The sequence below is a fragment of the Triticum urartu genome, chromosome 2A (genome assembly GCF_056163025.1).
Source record: "Triticum urartu cultivar PI428250 chromosome 2A, HENAU_Tu73, whole genome shotgun sequence".
NCBI classification, from domain to species: domain Eukaryota; kingdom Viridiplantae; phylum Streptophyta; class Magnoliopsida; order Poales; family Poaceae; genus Triticum; species Triticum urartu.
Genome location: NC_141874.1, coordinates 202,125,526 through 202,145,531, shown reverse-complemented (window position 1 = coordinate 202,145,531; position 20,006 = coordinate 202,125,526).

The window sequence follows — 20,006 nt, the reverse complement described above, 5'->3', positions numbered from 1 at the left end:
ATCGTTGTCGTCTCGCCAATCTTATGCTTCCACGACTATCGCTACTGCTTAGTGATAAAGTAAAGCATTATAGCGCGATTGCATTGCATACAATAAAGCGACAACCATATGGCTCCTGCCAGTTGCCGATAACTCGGTTACAAAACATGATCATCTCATACAATAAAATTTAGCATCATGTCTTGACCATATCACATCACAACATGCCCTGCAAAAACAAGTTAGACGTCCTCTACTTTGTTGTTGCAAGTTTTACGTGGCTGCTACGGGCTTAAGCAAGAACCAATCTTACCTACGCATCAAAACCACAACGATAGTTTGTCAAGTTGGTGCTGTTTTAACCTTCGCAAGGACCGGGCGTAGCCACACTCAGTTCAACTAAAGTTGGAGAAACTGTCACCCGCAAGCCACCTATGTGCAAAGCACGTCGGGAGAACCGGTCTCGCGTAAGCGTACGCGTAATGTCGGTCCGGGCCGCTTCATCCAACAATACTGCCGAACCAAAGTATGACATGCTGGTAAGCAGTATGACTTATATTGCCCACAACTCACTTGTGTTCTACTCGTGCATATAACATCAACATATAAAACCTAGGCTCGGATGCCACTGTTGGGAAACGTAGTAATTTCAAAAAAATCCCTACGCACACGCAAGATCATGGTGATGCATAGCAACGAGAGGGGAGAGTGTTGTCTACGTACCCTCGTAGACCGAAGCGGAAGCGTTGTGACAACGCGGTTGATGTAGTCGTACGTCTTCACGATCCGACCGATCCAAGCACCGTTACTCCGGCACCTCCAAGTTCTTGGCACACGTTCAGCTCGATGACGATCCCCGGGCTCTGATCCAGCAAAGCGCCGGGGAGGAGTTCCGTCAGCACGACGGCGTGGTAACGATCTTGATGTTCTACCGTCGCAGGGCTTCGCCTAAGCACCGCTACAATATGACCGAGGTGGAATATGGTGGAGGGGGGCACCGCACACGGCTAAGGAACGATCACGAAGATCAACTTGTGTTCATGGGGTGCCCCTTGCCGCAGTATATAAAGGATGGAGGAGGAGGAGGCCGGCCAAGGCAATTGGTGCGGCCAGGATGTGGAGTCCTACTAGGACTCCAAGTCCTAGTAGGAGTCCACCAAGAGGGGAGGAAGGGAGAAGGAAGTGGAGGAGAAGGAAAGGTGGCCGGCCCCCTTTTCCCTAGTCCAATTCGGACCAGAGGGGAGGGGGGGTGCAGCAGCCCCTTGGCCCTTTCTCCTCTTCCCACTAAAGCCCATCAAGGCCCATTGCTTCTCCCGTAACTACCCGGTACTCCGAAAAATACCCGAATCACTCAGAACCTTTCCGATGTCTGAATATAGTCGTCCAATATATCGATCTTTACGTCTCGACCATTTCGAGACTCCTCGTCATGTCCCCAATCTCATCCGGGACTCCGAACTCCTTCGGTACATCAAAACTCATAAACTCATAATATAACTGTCATCGAAACCTTAAGCATGCGGACCCTATGGTTCGAGAACAATGTAGACATGACCGAGACATGTCTCCGGTCAATAACCAATAGCGGAACCTGGATGCTCATATTGGCTCCTACATATTCTACGAAGATCTTTATCGGTCAGACCGCATAACAACATACGTTGTTCCCTTTGTCATCGGTATGTTACTTGCCCGAGATTCGATCGTCGGTATCCAATACCTAGTTCAATCTCGTTACCGGCAAGTCTCTTTACTCGTTCCGTAATACATCATCTCACAACTAACTCATTAGTTGCAATGCTTGCAAGGCTTATGTGATGTGCATTACCGAGAGGGCCCAGAGATACCTCTCGGACAATCGGAGTGACAAATCCTAATCTCGAAATACGCCAACCCAACATGTACCTTTGGAGACACCTGTAGAGCTCCTTTATAATCACCCAGTTACGTTGTGACGTTTGGTAGCACACAAAGTGTTCCTCCGGCAAACGGGAGTTGCATAATCTCATAGTCATAGGAACATGTATAAGTCATGAAGAAAGCAATAGCAACATACTAAACGATCGGGTGCTAAGCTAATGGAATGGGTCATGTCAATCAGATCATTCACCTAATGATGTGATCCCGTTAATCAAATAACAACTCTTTGTCCATGGTTAGGAAACATAACCATCTTTGATTAACGAGCTAGTCAAGTAGAGGCATACTAGTGACACTCTGTTTGTCTATGTATTCACACATGTATTATGTTTCCGGTTAATACAATTCTAGCATGAATAATAAACATTTATCATGGTATAAGGAAATAAATAATAACTTTATTATTGCCTCTAGGGCATATTTCCTTCACCACTTCCTATGCATAGGGATTTTGTGAGCAAACAATTTATGGGGACGATAATCAACTAGCATAGGAAGGCAAAACAAGCATAACTTTGAAACTTTAAGCACATAGGGAGGAAACTTGATATTATTGCAATTCCTACAAGTATATATTCCTCCCTCATAATAATTTTCAGTAGCATCATGAATGAATTCAATAATATAACCAGCACCTAAAGCATTCTTTTCATGATCTACAAGCATAGAAATTTTATTACTCTCCACACAAGCAAAATTCTTCTCATGAATAATAGTGGGAGCAAACTCAACAAAATAATTATCATGTGAGGCATAATCCAATTGAAAACTAAAATCATGATGACAAGTTTCATGGATATCATTTTGGTTTATAGCATACAAGTCATCACAATAATCATCATAGATAGCAACTTTGTTCTCATAATAAATTGGAACCTCTTCCGGAATAATGGATTCATCACAAAATAAAGTCACGACCTCTCCAAATCCACTTTCCTCAATATAATCATCATAAATAGGAGGCATGATTTTATCATAACAAATTTGCTCATCAGAACTTGGGGGAAAAATATCTTCTTCATCAAACATAGCTTCCCCAAGCTTGTGGCTTTGCATATCATTAGCATCATGGATATTCAAGGAATTCATACTAACAACATTGCAATCATGCTCATCATTCAAATATTTAGTGCCAAACATTTTAATGCATTCTTCTTCTGACACTTTGGCACAATTTTCCTTTCCATCATACTCACGAAAGATATTAAAAAGATGAAGCGTATGAGGCAAACTCAATTCCATATTTTTTTGTAGTTTTCTTTAATAAACTAAACTAGTGCTAAAACAATAAACAAAAAGATTAGATTGCAAGATCTAAAGATATACCTTCAAGAGCTAACCTCCTCGGCAACGGCGCCAGAAAAGAGCTTGATGTCTACTACACAACCTTCTTCTTGTAGACGTTGTTGGGCCTCCAAGTGCAGAGGTTTGTAGGATAGTAGCAAATTTCCCTCAAGTGGATGACCTAAGGTTTATCAATCCCTAGGAGGCGTAGGATGAATATGGTCTCTCTCAAGCAACCCTGCAACCAAATAACAAAGAGTCTCTTGTGTCCCCAACACACCCAATACAATGGTAAATTGTATAGGTGCACTAGTTCGGCGAAGAGATGGTGATACAAGTGGTATATGGATAGTAGATATACGTTTTTGTAATCTGAAATTATAAAAACAGCAAGGTAACTAATAACAAAAGTGAGCGTAAACGGTACTGCAATGCGTTGAAACAAGGCCTAGGGTTCATACTTTCACTAGTGCAAGTTCCCTCAACAATAATAACATAATTGGATCACATAACTATCCCTCAACATGCAACAAAGAGTCACTCCAAAGTCACTAATAGCGGAGTGTTGGAAATATGCCCTAGAGGCAATAATAAATTAGTTATTATTATATATTTCATTGTTCATGATAATCGTTTATTATCCATGCTAGAATTGTATTGATAGGAAAATCAGATACATGTGTGGATACATAGACAACACCATGTCCCTAGTAAGCCTCTAGTTGACTAGCTCATTGATCAATAGATCGTTACGGTTTCCTAACCATGGACATTGGATGCCGTTGATAATGGGATCACATCATTACGAGAATGATGTGATGGATGTTAGCATTAGCTGTATTTTTCGATTATGAAATCTGACAGATGGATGTCAAAACAAGTTTTCTTACCAGTTTTCGTAAGAAAAAGTTGTATGTGATACAATAAAAGGTTTTGTCGATCCTAAGGATGCTAAAAGGTATGCTGGCTCCAGCAATCCTTCTATGGACTAGAGCAAGCATCTCGGAGTCGGAATATATGCTTTGATGGAGTGATCAAACCTTTTAGGTTTATACAATGTTTGCTAGAAACTTGTATTTACAAGAAAGTGAGTGGGAGCACTACAACATATCTGATAAGTATATGTGGATGACATATTGTTGATTTGAAATGATGTAGAATTTCTGGAAAGCATAAACGGTTGTTTGAAGAGTGTTTTTCAAAGGAAGACCTGGATAAAGCTGCTTACATATTGGGCATCAAGATCTATAGAGATAGATCAAAACGCCTGATGATACTTTCAAAGAACGCACACCTTGACATGTTTTTGTAGGAGTTCAAAATAGATCAGTCAAAGAAGGGGTTCTTGCCTGAGTTGTAAGGTGTGAAGTTGAGTAAGACTCGAAGATTGAGCACGACAGAAGAAAGAGGAAGGACGAAGGTCTTCCCCTATGCTTTTTTCATAGGCTCTATACAGTATGCCATGCTGAGTACCGCACCAGATGTATGCCTTGCCACATGTCTGGCAAGAGGGTACAAAGGAGTGGATCACCAGATAGCGGTCAAAATTATCCTTAGAGGAATAAGGAAATGTTTCTCGCCTATGGAGGTGATAAAGAGTTCGACGTAAAGAGTTACGTCGATGCAAGCTCAACACCTATCCGGATAGCTCTGAGTAGAGATACCGGATACGTATAATGGAGCAACAATTTGGAATAGCTCCAAGTGGAATGTGGTAGCAGCTTCTAAGATATGACATAAAGTTTTGTGAAATACATAGGGATCTGAATATGGAAGACCCGTTGACTAGAACCTCTCTCACAAGCATAACATGATCAAACCCAGAACTCAGTGAGTGTTAATCACATAGTGATGTGAACTAGATTATTGAGTCTAGTAAACTCTTTGGATGTTGGACACATGGTGATGTGACCTATGAGTGTTAATCACATGGCGATGTGAACTAGATTATTGACTCTAGTGCAAGTGGGAGACTGTTGGAAATATGCCCTAGAGGCAATAATAAATTAGTTATTATTATATATTTCATTGTTCATGATAATCATTTATTATCCATGCTAGAATTTTATTGATAGGAAACTCAGATACAGGTGTGGATACATAGACAACACCATGTCCCTAGTAAGCCTCTAGTTGACTAGCTCGTTGATCAATAGATGGTTACGGTTTCCTAACCATGGACATTGGATGTCGTTGATAACGGGATCACATCATTAGGAGAATGATGTGATGGACAAGACCCAATGCTAAGCCTAGCACAAAGATCGTGTAGTTCATATGCTAAAGCTTTTCTAATGTCAAGTATCATTTCCTTAGACCATGAGATTGTGCAACTCCCGGATACCGTAGGAGTGCTTTGGGTGTGCCAAACGTCACAACGTAACTGGGTGGCTATAAAGGTACACTACGGGTATCTCTGAAAGTGTCTGTTGGGTTGGCACGAATCGAGACTGGGATTTGTCACTCCGTGTAACGGAGAGGTATCTCTGGGTCCACTCTGTAGGACATCATCATAATGTGCACAATGTGACCAAGGAGTTGATCACGGGATGATGTGTTACGGAACGAGTAAAGAGACTTGCCGGTAACGAGATTGAACAAGGTATCGGGATACCGACGATCGAATCTCGGGCAAGTATCGTACCGATAGACAAAGGGAATTGTATACGGGATTGATTGAATCCTTGACATCGTGGTTCATCCGATGAGATCATCGTGGAGCATGCGGGAACCAACATGGGTATCCAGATCCCGCTGTTGGTTATTGACCGGAGAGTTGTCTCGGCCATGTCTGCATGACTCCCGAACCCGTAGGGTCTACACACTTAAGGTTCGATGACGCTAGGGTTATACGAAAAGTATGTACGCGGTTACTGAATGTTGTTCGGAGTCCCGGATGAGATCCCGGACATCACGAGGAGTTCCGGAATGGTCCGGAGGTAAAGATTGATATATAGGAAGTATGTTTTTGGCCACCGGAAGTGTTCCGGGCATCACCGGTAGTGTACCGGGACCACCGGAGGGGTCCGGGGGTCCACCAGGTGGGGCCACCAGCCCCGGAGGCCTACATGGGCCAATAGTGGGAAGGGACCAGCCCCTAGGTGGGCTGGGGTGCCTCCCACCAAGGCCCAAGGCGCCTCCTAGAGGGGAAGGGGGCAAACCCTAGGGCAGATGGGCCCTAAGGCCCACCCCAGGTGCGCCTCGCCCTCTCCCCCTTGTGGCCGCCACCCTAGATGGGATCTAGGGCTGTCGCACCCCTTGGGGTGGGAACCCTAGGTGGGGGCGCAGCCCTCCCTCTCCCCCTATATATAGTGGAGGCAAAGGGGCAGCCCAACACACGAGGTTCTTCCCCTGTTGGCGCAGCCCTACCCCTCTCCCTCCTTGTCTCTCGTAGTGCTTGGCGAAGCCCTGGTGGAGTTCCGTGCTCCTCCACCACCACCACGCCGTCGTGTTGCTGCTGGATGGAGTCTTCCCCAACCTCTCCTTCTCCCCTTGCTGGATCAAGGCGTAGGAGACGTCACCGGGCTGCACGTTTGTTGAACGCGGAGGCGCCGTTGTTTGGCGCTTAGATCAGAATCAACCGCGATCTGAATCGCTACGAGTACGACTCCTTCATCCGCGTTCTTGCAACACTTCCGCTTAGCAATCTACAAGGGTATGTAGATGCACTATCCTTCCCCTCGTTGCTAGATTACTCCATAGATTGATCTTGGTGATGCGTAGAAAATTTTAAATTTCTGCTACGATCCCCAACAGTGGCATCATGAGCCAGGTCTATGCGTAGTTTCTATGCACGAGTAGAACACAAGTTGTTGTGGGCATCGATTTTGTCAATTTACTTGCCGTTACTAGTCTTATCTTGATTCAGCGGCATCGTGGGGTGAAGCGGCCCGGACCGACCTTACACGTATTCTTACGTGAGACAGGTTCCACCGACTGACATGCACTAGTTGCATAAGGTGGCTAGCGGGTGTCTGTCTCTCCCACTTTAGTCGGATCGGATTCGATGAAAAGGGTCCTTATGAAGGGTAAATAGAAATTGGCATATCACGTTGTGGTTTTGGCATAGGTAAGAAACGTTCTTGCTAGAAACCTATATCAGCCACGTGAAAACTTGCAACAACAATTAGAGGACGTCTAACTTGTTTTTGCAGCATGTGCCGTGTGATGTGATATGGCCAAAAGGATGTGATGAATGATATATGTGATGTATGAGATTGATCATGTTCTTGTAATAGGAATCATGACTTGCATGTCGATGAGTATGACAACCGGCAGGAGCCATAGGAGTTGTCTTAATTTATTTATGACCTGCGTGTCAACATAAACGTCATGTAATTACTTTACTTTATTGCTAAAGCGTTAGCCATAGTAGTAGAAGTATTAGATGATGAGACAACTACAAGAAGAAACGATGATGGAGATCATGGTGTCATGCCAGTGACAACGATGATCATGGAGCCCCGAAGATGGAGATCAAAAGGAGCAAAATGATATTGGCCATATCATGTCACTATTTGATTGCATGTGATGTTTATCATGTTTTACATCTTATTTGCTTAGAACGACAGTAGCTTAAATAAGATGATCCCTCACTAAAATTTCAAGAAAAGTGTCCCCCCTAACTGTGCACCGTTGCAAAGGTTCGTTGTTTCAAAGCACCACGTGATGATCGGGTGTGATAGATTCTAACGTTCGAATACAACGGGTGTTGACGAGCCTAGCATGTACAGACATGGCCTCGGAACACATGCAATACACTTAGGTTGACTTGATGAGCCTAGCATGTACAGACATGACCTCGGAACACGGAAGACCGAAAGGTCGAGCATGAGTCGTATAGAAGATACGATCAACATGAAGATGTTCACCGATGTTGACTAGTCCGTCTCACGTGATGATCGGACACGGCCTAGTTGACTCGGATCATGTTTCACTTAGATGACTAGAGGGATGTCTATCTGAGTGGGAGTTCATTAAATAATTTGATTAGATGAACTTAATTATCATGAACATAGTCTAAATTGTCTTTGCAAATATGTTGTAGATAAATGGCTCACGTTGTAGCTCCCTGTTTCAATACGTTCCTAGAGGAAAAACCAAGTTGAAAGATATTGTAAGCAATGATGCGGACTGGGTCCGTAGTCCGAGGAGTGTCCTCACTGCTACACAGAAGGCTTACGTCTTTGATGCACCGCTTGATGTGCAAACCCCTACAACGTCGTCTGTGGATGTTGTGAACACCTGACAGACACGTCCTGATGACTACTTGATAGTTTAGTGCACCATACTTTACGGCTTAGAATCGGGATTCCAATGACGTTTTGAACGCCATAGAACATATGAGATGTTCCAAGAGCTGAAATTGGGATTTCAGGCTCATGCCCGTGTTGAGAGGGATGAGACCTCTGACAATTTCTTTTGCCAACAAGATAGAGGAGAATAGCTCAGCTAGCAAGCATGTGCTTAGAATGTCTGGGTGCTACAATCACTTAAATCAAGTGGGAGTTAAACTTCCAGATAAGATAGTGATTGATAGAGTTCTCTAGTCACTATCACTAAGCTACTAGATCTTCGTGATGAACTATGACATGCAAGGGATGGAGTTGATCCCGGAGCTGTTCACGGTGCTTAAGACCGCAAAGGGTAGAAATCAAGAAGGAGCATCAAGTGTTGATGGTTTAACAAGACCACTGGTTTCAAGAAGGGCAAGGGCTAGAAGGGAAACTTCATGGATGGCAAACCAGTTGCCGCTCTAGTGAAGGAACCCAAGGTTGAACCCAAACCCGAGACTAAGTGCTTCTATTGTAAGGGGAACGGTCACTGGTAGCTGAATTACCCCAAATGCATGGTAGATAAGAAGGCTGGCAACTTCAACAAAGTATATATGTGTTATTAATGTGTACCTCACTAGTACTCCTGGTAGCACCTGGGTATTGGATACCGGTTCAGTTGCTATTATTGGTGACTTGAAGCAAAAGCTACGGACTAAACGGAGACTGGCTAAGGGCGAGGTGGTGATGTGTGTTGGAAGTGTTTCCAAAGTTGATGAGATCGCCATCGCACGCTCCATCTGCCTTCGGGATTAGTATTGAACCTAGATAAATGTTATCAGGTGTCTACGTTGAGCATGAATATGATTAGATCATGTTCATTGCAATACGGTTATTCATTTAAGTTAGAGAATACTGGTTATTCTGTTTACATGAATAATACCTTTCATGGTCATGCACCCTATGTGAATGGTTCATTGAATCTCGGTCGTGGTAATACACATGTTCACGCCAAAAGATGTAGAGTTAATAATGATAGTACCACTTTCTTGTGGCACTGCCGCTTAGGTCATATTGGCGTAAGATGCATGAAGAAACTCCATATCAATGGATGTTTGGAGTCACTTGATTTCGAATCGCTTGACACATGCGAGCCATGCCTCATGGGCAGGATGACTAAGACCCCGTTTTCAGGTACAATGAAACGGGCAAGTGACTTGTTGGAAATCATGCATGCTGATGCATGTGATCCAATGAGAATTGAAGCGTGCGGTGGATATCGGTATTTTCTCATCTTCACTGACGATTTGGGTAGATATAGGTATATTTACTTAATGAAGCACAAGTCTGAAACATTTGAAAAGTTCAAGCGATTTCAGAGTGAAGTTAAGAATCATCATAACAAGAAGATCAAATTCCTACGATCTGATCAATGAGAATTTCTGAGTTATGAGTTTGGCAATCACTTACGACATTGTAGAATTGTTTCACAGTTGAAGCCGCCTGGAACACCACAGGGTAATGGTGTGTCCGGACGTCGTAATCGAACCTTATGAGATATGGTGCGATCTATGATGTCTCTTACCGATCTACCATTTTCATTTTGAGGATATGCGTTAGAGACAGCTGCATTCACTTTAGATAGGACACCATATAAGTCCGTTGGGACGATGTCGTATGAACATTGGTTTGGCAAGAAACCAAAAATTGTTGTTTCTTAATGTTTGGGGCTGCGATGCTTAAGGCTTCAGCCGGAGAAGCTCAAACCCAAAAGCGGACAAACACATCTTCATAGGATACCCAAAGGTGACAGTTGGGTATACCTTCTATCTCAGATCCAAGGGCAAATTGTGTGTCGCTAAGAACGGGTCCTTTCTCGAGAAGGAGTTTCTCTCGAAAGAATTGAGTGGGAGGAAGATAGAACTTGATGAGGTTGTCGAACCTTTACTTCAACCAGAGAGTGATGCAACACAGAAAGATGTTTTCTGTGTCACCTACGTTTGTTGAATAGGAAGTTAATGATAGTGATCATGAAGCTTCGGATCAAGTTGCTACTGAACCTCGTAGGTCAACAAGCATATGTACTACTCCTGAGTGGTGCGGTAATCATGTCTTAGATATCATGTTGTTAGACAACAATGAACCTACGAGCAATGGAGAAGCGATGGTGGGCCCGTATTCCGACAAATGGTTAGAAGCCATGAAATCCGAGATAGGATGCATGGACTTTGGTGGACTTGCCCGATGATCGGCAAGCCATTGAGATAAATGGATCTTTAAGAAGAAGACGGACATGGACGGTAATGTTACCGTCTATGAAGCTCGACTTGTGGGAAAGAGTCTTTTCACAAGTTCAAGGAGTTGACTACGACAAGAATTTCTCACCCGTAGCGATGCTTAAGTCCGTCGGAATCATGTTAGAATTAGCTGTATTTTTCGATTATGAAATCTGACAGATGGATGTCAAAACAAGTTTTCTTACCAGTTTTCGTAAGAAAAAGTTGTGTGTGATACAATAAAAGGTTTTGTCGATCCTAAGGATGCTAAAAGGTATGCTAGCTCCAACAATCCTTCTATGGACTAGAGCAAGCATCTCGGAGTCGGAATATATGCTTTGATGGAGTGATCAAAGCTTTTAGGTTTATACAATGTTTGCTAGAAACTTGTATTTACAAGAAAGTGAGTGGGAGCAATACAACATTTCTGATAAGTATATGTGGATGACATATTGTTGATTCGAAATGATGTAGAATTTCTGGAAAGCATAAACGGTTGTTTGAAGAGTGTTTTTCAAAGGAAGACCTGGATAAAGCTGCTTACATATTGGGCATCAAGATCTATAGAGATAGATCAAAACGCCTGATGATACTTTCAAAGAACGCACACCTTGACATGTTTTTGTAGGAGTTCAAAATAGATCAGTCAAAGAAGGGGTTCTTGCCTGAGTTGTAAGGTGTGAAGTTGAGTAAGACTCGAAGATTGACCACGACAGAAGAAAGAGGAAGGACGAAGGTCTTCCCCTATGCTTTTGTCATAGGCTCTATACAGTATGCCATGCTGAGTACCGCACCAGATGTGTGCCTTGCCACATGTCTGGCAAGAGGCTACAAAGGTGATCTAGGAGTGGATCACCAGATAGCGGTCAAAATTATCCTTAGAGGAATAAGGAAATGTTTCTCGGCTATGGAGGTGATAAAGAGTTCGACGTAAAGAGTTACGTCGATGCAAGCTTAACACCTATCCGGATAGCTCTGAGTAGAGATACCGGATACGTATAATGGAGCAACAATTTGGAATAGCTCCAAGTGGAACGTGGTAGCAGCTTCTAAGATATGACATAAAGTTTTGCGAAATACATAGGGATCTGAATATGGCAGACCCGTTGACTAGAACCTCTCTCACAAGCATAACATGATCAAACCCAGAACTCATTGAGTGTTAATCACATAGTGATGTGAACTAGATTATTGAGTCTAGTAAACTCTTTGGATGTTGGACACATGGTGATGTGACCTATGAGTGTTAATCACATGGCGATGTGAACTAGATTATTGACTCTAGTGCAAGTGGGAGACCATTGGAAATATGCCCTAGAGGCAATAATAAATTAGTTATTATTATATATTTCATTGTTCATGATAATCGTTTATTATCCATGCTAGAATTGTATTGATAGGAAACTCAGATACATGTGTGGATACATAGACAACACCATGTCCCTAGTAAGCCTCTAGTTGACTAGCTCGTTGATCAATAGATGGTTACGGTTTCCTAACCATGGACATTGGATGTCGTTGATAACGGGATCACATCATTAGGAGAATGATGTGATGGACAAGACCCAATCCTAAGCCTAGCACAAAGATCATGTAGTTTGTATGCTAAAGCTTTTCTAATGTCAAGTATCATTTCGTTAGACCATGAGATTGTGCAACTCCCAGATACCGTAGGAGTGCATTGGGTGTGCCAAACGTCACAACGTAACTGGGTGGCTATAAAGGTACACTACGGGTATCTCTGAAAGTGTCTGTTGGGTTGGCACGAATCGAGACTGGGATTTGTCACTCCGTGTAACGGAGAGGTATCTCTAGGCCCACTCGGTAGGACATCATCATAATGTGCACAATGTGACCAAGGAGTTGATCACAGGATGATGTGTTACGGAACGAGTAAATAGACTTGCCCGTAACGAGATTGAACAAGGTATCGGGATACCGACGATCGAATCTCGGGCAAGTATCGTACCGATAGACAAAGGGAATTGTATACGGGATTGATTGAATCCTTGACATCGTGGTTCATCCGATGAGATCATCGTGGAGCATGTGGGAACCAACATGGGTATCCAGATCCCGCTGTTGGTTATTGACTGGAGAGTTGTCTCGGCCATGTCTGCATGACTCCCGAACCCGTAGGGTCTACACACTTAAGGTTCGATGACGCTAGGGTTATAGGGAAAGTATGTACGCGGTTACCGAATGTTGTTCGGAGTCCCGGATGAGATCCCGGACGTCACAAGGAGTTCCGGAATGGTCCGGAGGTAAAGATTGATATATAAGAAGTATGGTTTTGGCCACCGGAATTGTTCCGGGCATCACCGGTAGTGTACCGGGACCACCGGAGGGGTCCGGTGGTCCACCAGGTGGGGCCACCAGTCCCGGAGGCCTACATGGGCCAATAGTGGGAAGGGACCAGCCCCTAGGTGGGTGGGGCGCCTCCCACCAAGGCCCAAGGCGCCTCCTAGAGGGGAAGGGGGCAAACCCTAGGGCAGATGGGCCCTAAGGCCCACCCCAGGTGCGCCTCCCCCTGTCCCCCTTGTGGCTGCCACCCTAGATGGGATCTAGGGCTGCCGCACCCCTTGGGGTGGGAACCCTAGGTGGGGGCGCAGCCCTCCCTCTCCCCCTATATATAGTGGAGGCAAAGGGACAGCCCAACACACGAGGTTCTTCCCCTGTTGGCACAGCCCTACCCCTCTCCCTCCTCGTCTCTCGTAGTGCTTGGCGAAGCCCTGCTGGCGTTCCGCGCTCCTCCACCACCACCACGCCATCGTGCTTCTGCTGGACGGAGTCTTCCCCAACCTCTCCTTCTCCCCTTGCTGGATCAAGGCGTAGGAGACGTCACCGGGCTGCACGTGTGTTGAACGCGGAGGCGCCGTTGTTCGGCGTTTAGATCGGAATCAACCATGATCTGAATCGCTACGAGTACGACTCCTTCATCCGTGTTCTTGCAATGCTTCCGCTTAGCAATCTACAAGGGTATGTAGATGCACTCTCCTTCCCCTCGTTGCTAGATTACTCCATAGATTGATCTTGGTGATGCGTAGAAAATTTTAAATTTCTGCTATGATCCCCAACACGGAGAACAAACGAAGAGATTATGGTAGGGCATGAAACCACCTCAAAGTTATCCTTTCTGATCGATCTATTCAAGAGTCCGTAGTAAAATAACATGAAGCTATTCTTTCCGTTCAATCTATCATAGAGTTCGTACTAGAATAACACCTTAAGACACAAATCAACCAAAACCCTAATGTCACCTAGATACTCCAATGTCACCTCAAGTATCCGTAAGTATGATTGTATGATATGCATCACACAATCTCAGATTCATCTATTCGAACCAACACAAAGTACTTCAAAGAGTGCCCCAAAGATTCTACGGGAGAGTCAAGACAAAAATGTGCGAACCCCTCTGCATAGGTTCATGGGCGGAACCCGCAAGTTGATCACCAAAACATACATCAAATGGATCAATAGAATTCCCCATTGTCACCACGGGTATCCCACGCAAGACATACATCAAGAGTTCTCAAATCCTTAAAGACTCAATCCGATAAGATAATTTCAAAGGGAAAACTCAATCCATTACAAGAGAGTAGAGGGGGAGAAACATCATAAGATCCAACTATAATAGCAAAGCTCGCGATACATCAAGATCGTACCACCTCAAGAACACAAGAGAGAGAGAGAGATCAAACACATAGCTAATGCTACATACCCTTAGCTCCGAGGGAGAACTACTCCCTCCTCATCATGGAGAGTGCCGGGATGATGAAGATGGCCACCAGTGAGGGGTTCCCCTTCGGCAGGGTGCCGGAACGGGTCTAGATTTGTTTTCGGTGGCTACTGAGGCTTCTGGCGGCAGAACTCCCGATCTATTGTCCTCTTCGATAGTTTTAGGGTATATGGATATATATAGGCAGAATAAATACATCAGGGGAGCCACGAGGGGCCCACGAGGGTGGAGGGCATGCCCCCCTGCCTCGTGCTCTCCTCGTTGATCCCCTGACATGCACTCCAAGTCTCTTGTATTGCTTTCTTTCCAAAAATAGCTTTTACGAAGGTTTCATTCCGTTTGGACTCCGTTTGATATTCCTTTTCTGTGAAACACTGAAACAAGGGAAAAATAGAAATTGGCACTGGGCTCTGGGTTAATAGGTTAGTCCCAAAAATAATATAAAAGTGTAAAGTAAAGCCCATAAACATCCAAAATAGATAATATAATAGCATGGAACAATCAAAAATTATAGATACGTTGGAGACGTATCACATTGTCGCTGCAAACCTTCTTGATCTTCACTTCAAATTGATTTTGGGCCTTCCTAGCGAAGTTCTTGAAGATCTTTAGGACCTGTGATTTATCATCAAGAAAGAACACCCGCGTAAATCTTGAAAAATCATCGACTATGACTAAACCAAATGAGTTTCCATCGAGACTTTTGTAGGCATTGGGACCAAAGAGATCCATATGAAGTAGCTCAAGCGGTCTTCTCGTGGTCATGGTGTTCTTCAAGGGGTGGCTTCCTCCAAATTGTTTTCCTGCTTGACAAGCACTGCACAATCTATCCTTGTCAAATATAACATCTTTTACTCCAAGGATATGATCACCTTTAATAAGCTTCTCAAGATTTTGCATGGCCAAATGACCTAACCTTCTATGCCACAAACAACCATTAGAGGATTTAGCAATTAAGCAAGTTCTAGGTTGAGCCTTTTTAGTGAAATCAACAATGTAAAGATCACCTCTGCGTATACCGGTAAAGACCATATTATGATTATCTCTATGAAACACTTGGCAATCTACTTCAATAAATAAGACATTGAAGCCAAAATCAGCAAGTCTAGATACGGAAAGTAGATTATAGCCAAGAGATTCAATGAGCATAACATTTTGTATGGAGCTATCATGTGAGATGGCCACCTTACCAAGGCCAACCACCTTACCCTTTGAGTTGTCACCAAAAGTGACATACTTTCGAGGGCCGTCGTTTCATACAAGCTCACGAAACATATCCTTGTCTCCGGTCATGTGATCGGTACATCCACTATCAAGGACCCATTCCTTTCCTCCAGCCATGTAGCCGCGAAGATTAGCCATAAGACCAAAGTGTCTTGACTCATCAAGATTAAAGTCACTATCACCATCCTCATCATAGTATCCATGTTCAACATCGTCTTGTGATGGCTCAATTCCTAGAGAGAGTGATTCATTAGATAAATGATCATCACAATAATCATCTTTATGAATTCTAATGGCTTCGGAAATGATATTGCTAATGATTCCAACATCTCCTTTGGCACGCATGAGGTTAGTGACAACCCACAAGTATAGGGTATCATAACAGTTTTTGAGGGTAGAGTATTAAGCCCAAATTTATTGATTCGACACAAGGGGAGCCAAAGAATATTCTCAAGTATTAGCAGCTGAGTTGTCAATTCAACCACACCTGGAAACTTAATATCTGCAGCAAGGTATTTAGTAGCAAAGTAATGTGATAGTACTGGTAACGATAGCAAAAGGTAACGGTAGCAAAAGTAATACTTTTGGGTTTTATAGTGATTGTAACAGTAGCAACGGAAAAGTAAATAAGCGAAGAACAATATAGGAAAAGCTCGTAGGCATTGGATCGGTGATGGAGAATTATGCTGGATGCGATCGATCATGTAACAGTCATAACCTAGGGTGACACGGAACTAGCTCCAATTCATCAATGTAATGTAGGCATGTATTCCGAATATAGTAATACGTGCTTATGGAAAAGAACTTGCATGACATCTTTTGTCCTACCCTCCCGTGGTAGCGGGATCCTATTGGAAACTAAGGGATATTAAGGCCTCCTTTTAATAGAGTACCGGACCAAAGCATTAACACATAGTGAATACATGACCTCCTCAAACTACGATCATCACCGGTAAGTATCCCGATTATTGTCACTTCGGGGTTAACGGATCATAACATATAATAGGTGACTATAGACTTGCAAGATGGGATCAAGAAATCTCGTATATTGATGAAAACATGATAGGTTTAGATCTGAAATCATGGCACTCGGGCCCTAGTGACAAGCATTAAGCAAAGCAAAGCCATAGCAACATCAATCTCAGAACATAGTGGATACTAGGGATCAAACCCTAATAAAACTAACTCGATTACATGATAAATCTCATCCAACCCATCATCGTCAAGCAAGCCTATGATGGAATTACTCACGCACGGCGGTGAGCATCATGAAATTGGTGATGGAGGAATGTTGATGCTGATGATGGCGACGGATTCCCCTCTCTGGAGCCCCGAGCGGACTCCAGATCAGCCCTCCCGAGAGAGTTTAGGGCTTGGCGGCGGCTCTGTATTGTAAAACGCGATGAATCCTTCTCTCTGGGTTTTTTCTCCCCGAAAGTGAATATATGGAGTCAAGGTTGAGGTCGGTGGAGCGTCAGGGGGCCCATGAGGCAAGGGGCGCGCCAGGGGGTAGGGCGCGCCCCCCACCCTCGTGGACAGGGTGTGGGCCCCTGACGTGGATCTTTCTTCCAGTATTTTTTATATATTCCAAAATAATTCTCCGTTGATTTTCAGGTCATTCCGAGAACTTTTATTTCTGCACAAAAATAACACCATGACAATTCTGTTGAAAACAGCGTCAGTCCGGGTTAGTTCCATTCAAATCATGCAAGTTAGAGTCCAAAACAAGGGTAAAAGCATTTGCAAAAGTAGATATGACGGAGACGTATCAACTCCCCCAAGCTTAAAAATTTGCTTGTCCTCAAGCAATTCAGTTGATAAACTGAAAGTGATAAATAAAAACTTTTACAAACTCTGTTTGCTCTTCTTGTTGTAAATATGTAAAGCCAGCATTCAGGTTTTCAGCAAAGATTATGAACCAACCATATTCACAATAACATTTAGGTCTCATGTTTACTCATATCAATGTCATAATCAACTAGCGAGCCATAATAATAAATCTCGGATGACAACACTTTCTCAAAATAATCATAATATGATATAACAGGATGGTATCTCGCTAGCCCTTTCTGAGACCACAAAACATAAATGCAAAGCACCTTTAAAGATCAAGGACTGACTAGACATTGTAATTCATGATAAAAGAGATCCAGTCAAGTCATACTCAATGTAAACTAACAGTAATGGATGCAAATCACAGTGGTGCTCTCCAACTGGTGCTTTTTAATAACAGGATGATGACTCAATATAAAAGTAAATAGATAGGCCCTTCGCAGACGGAAGCAGGGATTTGTAGAGGTGCCAGAGCTCGGTTTTGAAATAGGTAAGAATAATATTTTGAGCGGTATACTTTCATTGTCAACATAACAACCGAGAGATCTCGATATCTTCCATGCTACACACATTATAGGCGGTTCCCAAACAGAATGGTAAATTTTACACTCCCCCTCCACCAACAAGCATCAATCCATGGCTTGCTCGAAACAATGAGTGCCTCCAACTAACAAGAGTCCCAGGGGAGTTTTGTTTGCAGTTATTTTGATTTGATTTGCATAAAGCATGGGACTGGGCATCCCGGTGACCAGCCATTTTCTCGTCAGTGAGGAGCGGAGTCCACTCCTCTTGAGAATAACCCGCCTAGCATGGAAGATACAGACAGCCCTAGTTGATGCATGAGCTATTCGAGCATACAAAACAGAATGTTTATTTGAAGGTTTAGAGTTTGGCACATACAAATTTACTTGGAACGGCAGGTAGATACCGTATATAGGTAGGTATGGTGGACTCATATGGAACAACTTTGGGGTTTATGGAATTGGATGCATAAGCAGTATTACCGCTTAGTACAAGTGAAGGCTAGAAAAAGACTGGGAAGCGACCAGCTAGAGAGCGAAACAGTCATGAACATGCATTAAAATTAATCAACACCGAATGCAAGCATGAGTAGGATATAATGCACCATGAACATAAATATCGTAGAGGCTATGTTGATTTTGTTTCAACTACATGCGTGAACCTGTGACAAGTCAAGCCACTTGAATCATTCAAAAGAGGATACCACCCTATCATACCACATCACAACCATTTCAATATCATGTTGGCACGCAAGGTAAACCATTATAAGCTCCTAGCTAATTAAGGATGGCATAAGAAACTACAATCTCTAATTGTCATTGCAAACATGTTTCTTTCATAATAGGCTGAATCAGGAACGATGAACTAATCATATTTACAAAACACAAGAGAGGTCGAGTTCATACCAGCTTTTCTCATCTCAATAAGTTCATCATATAATCATCATTATTGCCTTTCACTTGCACGACCGAATAGTGTGGATAATAATAATAGTGCACGTGCATTGGACTAAGCTGGAATCTGCAAGCATTCAATTCAAGAGAGAAGACAGGGTAATATGGACTCTTTGTTAGATCAACAATAATGCATATGAGAGCCACTCAACATTTTCATTATGGTCTTCTCCTCTTGACCCCCAAAGAACAAGAAAAGAAATAAAACTATTTACACGGGAAAGCTCCCAACAAGCAAAATAAGAACGAGAAATCTTTTTGGCTTTTCTTTTTAATTACTACTACAACATGAAAAGTAAACTAACTAAAAGCTACAACTATTTTTTTTTGTTTTTCTTAAGGTTTATCAAACACACAAGAAGAAAGCATAAAAAGGAAAATAAACTAGCATGGATATTACAATGAAAAAGTATGAGCGCCGACAACTAGCATGAGTGTGTGAACATGAATGTAATGTCGGTGAGAAATACGTACTCCCCCAAGCTTAGGCTTTTGGCCTAAGTTGGTCTATGGCCACGGCTGGCCTGGCGGATATCCAAAGTTATAGTTGGGGTCATACTAAGATGCAGCGGCAATTGCCTGATGAGTTGCAGCTTGGAGGCGAGCTGTCTCTGCCCTCCTCTCATACTCGGTCGCCTCCTCCCTGGTTATAACATATCTCCCCTTTGCCTGAAAGTCAAAGAAAGTAGGAGCAGGGAGAGTGGCGTGATAGGTGCGTCGTCTGTCAAAGATTAGTCGGTACTGGAGGAACTGATCGTTCCTCTCAACAAACTGATGACGAACAATAGCATCATAATCTAGATAAGAAGGAGGCCACTCAATATCATCTCCACATATGGGTATCTCAAGAAAGTTATCTATACGACTTGCATAAATTCCACCAAAGAAATCTCCATGAATACGATTATTATGCAACCTACGTGCAACAATAGCCCCCAAGTTGTATTGTTTATCTCCTAAAAAAGCGCTCCTGAGAATGCTAAGATCAGGTACACACATGTGA